This window comes from Mytilus californianus, unplaced genomic scaffold (assembly GCF_021869535.1).
Source record: "Mytilus californianus isolate M0D057914Y unplaced genomic scaffold, xbMytCali1.0.p SCAF_7, whole genome shotgun sequence".
NCBI classification, from domain to species: Eukaryota; Metazoa; Mollusca; class Bivalvia; order Mytilida; family Mytilidae; genus Mytilus; species Mytilus californianus.
This window is the reverse complement of record NW_026262723.1, coordinates 93,029,700-93,035,699: the sequence shown is the minus strand read 5'-3', so window position 1 is coordinate 93,035,699 and position 6,000 is coordinate 93,029,700. Positions and strand designations below refer to the sequence as shown.

General features: G+C 33.2%; 1 long non-coding RNA gene across 1 annotated transcript; it reads right to left on the bottom strand.

Annotated features, from left to right (window-relative positions):
- Positions 1 to 383: 383 nt before the first annotated feature.
- Positions 384 to 3,621, bottom strand: LOC127708758 (uncharacterized). Its single transcript, XR_007985364.1, has 3 exons — positions 3,422 to 3,621; positions 1,017 to 1,112; positions 384 to 694 (listed from the first exon to the last, which is right to left on the bottom strand). It is a non-coding gene; the product is annotated as an uncharacterized LOC127708758 (long non-coding RNA).
- Positions 3,622 to 6,000: the final 2,379 nt, after the last annotated feature.

Below are 6,000 nucleotides of genomic sequence, written 5' to 3'. Positions count from 1 at the left end.
CAATGTTGAGAATATGATTTTGAACATTGGTTAAATTGTGGGTTGTCAACAGCTGAAATCATTACCACTCATTATATCCATCAGTGCCATTTTATGTGTAATAAAACTTTCACAAAACTATATGTAATAAGTGGTAGTAGTCATGTGTTGGTGGTTGGTGTACATGTAGTCTGTTGCAGAGTTCATTATTTAGGAGATTTCTGCCTGTTCCAATATTTCCCTTATTGTATTTCGCTAAATTTTATGATTAAGTGGAAAATAAGTCATTCCCTTTGTTTTGGTAATTATTATACTTGTAATGAGACCACTCACTTCTGAATCTGGTGTTTATGATGCAAGACTTGACAAGAAGTACAGGCACAACTTATTAACATTACCAGGCATAGATAATCTTAAACTTTATTGTAGTGTCAGTTGGCATACATTTTTGTACTTTCATTTTTCATAATAGACAGGATCATGTTTGTTCATACACAAAATATGTTTGTGACATAAAACAGTAATTATATAACATTTTGCTCACATATGCATCTTACAATTTCAAACAAACACAAACTGAATACTTAATTTTATTTAAAATGTTAGTCCTTTTGCTAGACACATCCCCGATATTTCAAGGCGTATTTTAGGTATATTGCACACTAGTTCCATATTTTTGTCCATGTTGCACATTTGTGACTTGTAGCTATAGCATCTGCAACAGAAAAAAACCATATTATACTATCTTTATCATAACTAGGTTAATATTATTTTGCAGCTCAAATAAAGAACACTACTGTAATATGTGAACAAATAATCTCTGTACAGTGATATTGTTATTTTTTAAAATATTTATTGGGAGCAACCTTGTGCTTTTTTTAACCTTGAGTTCATATATAATAAAAACAAAATTTTTAATACAAAAAATCTATAGATTTTAGAAGACAATGATGCTAGAGCACATTTAAAAGAAATTGTGACAAAATCTCACACACTTTTTAATGTCGAAAAACAATGATATATATTTCAATACTCACCTCTTATTATTTCAAAAAAGCTTGAACCACCAAAGGCATGTTTATTCTTTTTACCCGTCATGTATTTTTCAGACATGGGTTCATTGGTGAAGACATCTACAAAAAAGACACTTTTAAGTGCAGCATTTCCAAATTGTCACAACTCCTTCTATAACTTGAAATAGAAAAATAAAGTTTCATATGTGTGAAACGCTTACAAAATTTGGACTTCCAAAACTTTTCACAATTTGGTTGAAAATCTTTAAGTTCAATTATTTTTATTGTAGCATTGAGGGAAGTTTGTCCTGCAGAATCCAACAAGATTCTGGAATCAGTGGGGGATCCGGAAATTTTATAAGGGGGCCCAATGAGTGCATAAGAGGGGGCACACTCAGTCATGCTTCAGTTATTTCTTATACAGTCAACCAATTTTTTCCCTCAAAAGGTTCGCCTCTAGGACCAAGGGCTTTAGAATTAATTTTAATCCTAAATCATAGTTTGAAGATCTCACAATAAGCTAATGGCATTTCAATTTAGTTTATCTTGACAGTCACTCATCTTGAAAAACAATAATACACCACAAACACCGAGATCTTGACAGTCACTTATCTTGAAAAACAATAATACACCACAAGCACCGAGATCTTGACAGTCACTCATCTTGAAAAACAATATTACACCACAAACACCGAGATCTTGACAGTCACTCATCTTAAGATACAATATTGCACCACACGCACCGGGATCTTGACAGTCACTCATCTTGAGAAACAATAATGCACCACAAGCACTGAGATCTTGACAGTCACTCATCTTGAGAAACAATAATGCACATCAAGCACCGAGATCTTGACAGTCACTCATCTTGAGAAACAATAATGCACCACAAACACCGAGATCTTGACAGTCACTCATCTTGAAAAACAATAATGCACCACAAGCACCGAGATCTTGTCAGTCACTCATCTTAAGATACAATATTGCACCGCAAGCACTGAGATCTTGACAGTCACTCATCTTGAGATACAATATTGCACCGCAAGCACCAAGATCTTGACAGTCACTCATCTTGAGATACAATAAGGCCCCACAAGCACACCGAGATCTTGACAGTCACTCATCTTAAGATACAATAATTCCCCACAAGCACCGAGATCTTGACAGTCACTCATCTTGAAATACAATATTGCAATGCAAGCACCGAGATCTGGACAGTCACTCATCTTGTGATACAATAAGGCCTCACAAGCACCAAGATCTTGACAGTTTCTCATCTTGGGATACAATAATGCCCCACAAGCACCGAGATATTTACAGCAACTCATATTGTTCAGTGGCGGATCCCGAAATTTTCATTAGGATTGGCCAACTGACTGCCCTAAGAGGAGGCCCGCTCCAGTCATGCTTCAGTGATTCCCTTCATAATCAACCAAATTTTTCCCACAAAAGGGGGGACCCGCCTATGTTGTTAGTATAAAACCTATAAAACAAAGCGTTTCGGCAGATAAAGCTTTGGGTGGTCACCTTAAGATGCTTTAGCTGTATTTGGCAAAACTTATAGGAATTTTTGGTCCTCAATGCTCTTCAACTTCGTACTTTATTTGATCTTTTTAACATTTTTTGATTCGAGCGTAACTGATGAGTCTTTTGTAGACGAAACGCGCGTCTGGAGCAAATATAGAATTTCAATCCTGGTATCTATTTATTATTCATGTATAATTTTTTTTATTGATATATTTCATTATATATTTAAATATTTCATCAATTAATATTTTCAGCATGTTTGCTATACTCAAGCAGTAGTTCAACTTTGACCCTTAGCTAGTTTACATTCTTCTTCAAACTGCAATAAATTCAAGTCTTTCCGACGTGATACATCTTTTTTAAATTTTACGTATACATGCATATGGGTTATGTTTAGATATTAAAACTAAAGGAATATTGTCTATTTCCTTGAATTTTTTGGTCTGTAATAATTCAGTGCGGTCAATTGAACAAGCATCTATTTCGACTTTATCATAACTCAGTATCAAATAAACCACTTTGAAATTAGTCAGATTGTGTATTTATTTGTTATGGTCACACGTGTTTCTTATCCGCCGTATTGCTTCACATGATTAGTAAATCTTCGGAATACATGCTGTGAGTGACATGATGACTATTCTGATGCAGAGAAAATATATATAATTTGTTTATTTAAAATGTATTTCAAGGTCAAGAATGCCATGCGTTGTAAATCTTTGACTTTTAATTACATCAACATATAAAATATCGAGTTTGAGATTACATAGGTGAACTTCAAAAAAGGGGTTATAATTATGTGCCGTACTTGCGGGGACATCGAATAATTACAGCTACAATACTGTTTACATTAAATTATCATATAACTATTATTAAAGCAAACAATGAATGAAAATTATACTTACTTTGCACTGCCTCGAGCAACTGTTAACTTGTTGTGGTAATCATACTGGCGCAAATAAATTCGAAATGTCGGCCTCATACGCATGCGCAAATTAGAAAAAGAAATCTCTTTCGCATAAGTTAATTCATTCGCTCTTATCGTGTAAATTTGAAGATTTATATACACATGCAACAGTAATCATTGATTTTATTCAAAAACATCAGTAAACCAATATAAATAAAATGTGATTATTTAAACAGAAAGGATTTTAGTTGTATTTGTCAAAACATTGTTTGATGGAGGATATTTCAGGAATAGCCCACGGAAGATCTATATGGCCTGACTTGGGGTTTCTAGAGTAATAAAAAAAATCAACAAAAAGTGAAATCAATAATGAAAATCAATATGTAAAACAATACCATGTTCTAGTGAATTCCAATTTATTAACATTTATTCCCAATAATTCCTGCAAAGTTGTATATATATATAAAATGATTCAATCTCATCTGGAATGAAATTTCGGTCCACACTTAAAGTCATCAACCTTAAATAAACCTTTTATCAACGTTATAATTTCAACCTATCAAAACATTGAAAGCATTAACTTAAATTCAATGTTGATTCAACGTTGACAGTTCAACGTTGATATTTTTATCCACAAATCAACGTTGATTCAACAACGTGATTTAAACGTTGATAGGATTGACGTTGATACAACGTTGATTTTACGTTGATCAACGCTACAACCAAATTTCAACATATTTTCAACGTTGGTTCAACGTTGTGTGCCTGCTGGGTAGTCTCAAATATGTCACCACATTAATGTAAAATCTTGGATGATTGATGAAGGAAATGTATTTCATTCTGAATATGTATATAATTACAGATGTGAAAGAAACTCCATTCTACATCAACAGCACCAATCTACATGATACTGAATATGATGTGAAAGGTCAAATATTAGTACACAGAGGAGTTACAAATGAAAGCATGCTGTTCAATCAGTCTTATATAGAAATGATCCATGCTGATGACTGTATGTCTAACTTTGATTATTGCCATAATGGACTAACAATAAAATTTTGGCTAATGACGATTGGAAATATATCACTGTCATCGAAACAAGTTGTGTATTCCAACATGAAGTCGGATAATTCTCATGGTATAAGTATATACGTTACTACTGATACAAGTCACTACCTGCTTGGCGTAGATGTTCGTAACAAGATCTTCTACATGACAACCAAAGTATCAGTATCGTCAAATGCATGGACATATGTTGTATTGAGCATAACGTTAGATTCTCAAGCCATTATTTACTTGAATGGAGAACTGGCTGTTCCCATCACTTCAAACACTAACATGACTGATGTATCGATTAGGAGTTTTGGTGTAGCTGCCGATATCACTTTAGGATCAGGAATAAATGGCACAAACCAAGCTTTAATTATGATGGATAACCTGACATTCACAGAGTCAAGTAATTTAATGGTATTGCCTTTGAAACAAGATGGTATGATATTCACAATCTTTTAATTTAAATAATGAAGTTTAGAAAGTTAAAACAATTCTGGTGTTTTTTTACATCTCATATACAAACAACAATTTGCAATATAAAAATAAGAAGATGTGGTATAATTGCCTATGAGACAACTCTCCACCAGACACCAAATGACGTAGAAGTTAACAACTATAGTCATCATACAGCCTTCAATAATGAGAAAATCCCATACTGCATAGTCAGCTATAAAAGGCCTTGAATGGCAAATGTTAAACATTTCATACGAGAAAATGTTGTAATTGTGTTCTAATGATTTTCACAGCTTAGAAAGCTGATTGATAGTTAATTATGTATTGGCATCCATAGCAATGAACATATGGGGAATAAGTTCTTAAATTCCTGATTGAATATCTCATTTTGATAAGATTGTCAAATTATTGGAGAAATCATGTAGTAACTAATTGAGGATGGTTGAAATAAATGAGTAGAAGTCATATAGCCAGAGATTTATTATATATTGATAATGAGATGTGGGGTATAAATCAATTAGACAGCAACCCAATGACACAACTAACCAAAAGACATGTAGAGGTCACCATATATTCCTTATTTATAAAGGCACAGCCTCAATAATGGCAATATATTTTGTAGTAAGCAATTCTTGTTTGGCTGCTCTTCAAAAAAGTAAATATTTTGTTTCCTAAATATTCTTTTTTGTGAAAAATATATAAATCGTTTGAAACCTTTATTTCAGTGTATGAATTTTTCCCAAGATTCCAACTTCCATTTGATGATGTATCAAAGAGAATACCTATTGAAGCCGGGAGTACATCCTGGTGTGATGAAGGATACATTGGAAATGCTATATTTAGTGACTCTGCATCTCCTACTATGGTAGATTTTATTGGACAATTTGCATGTGATTGTTTTGGCTCACAGAATGCTTGCCTTGAAGGATTTACAATGTTTGTTTGGATAATGGCACCAAGTTACACTACCAACTACGTCATATTTGATAACATGAATGACAACACTGGTGTTAGGATAGAATTTAGAACATTTGATTTTTTCCTATCCAATAAAATGTGGCTCCATATTAA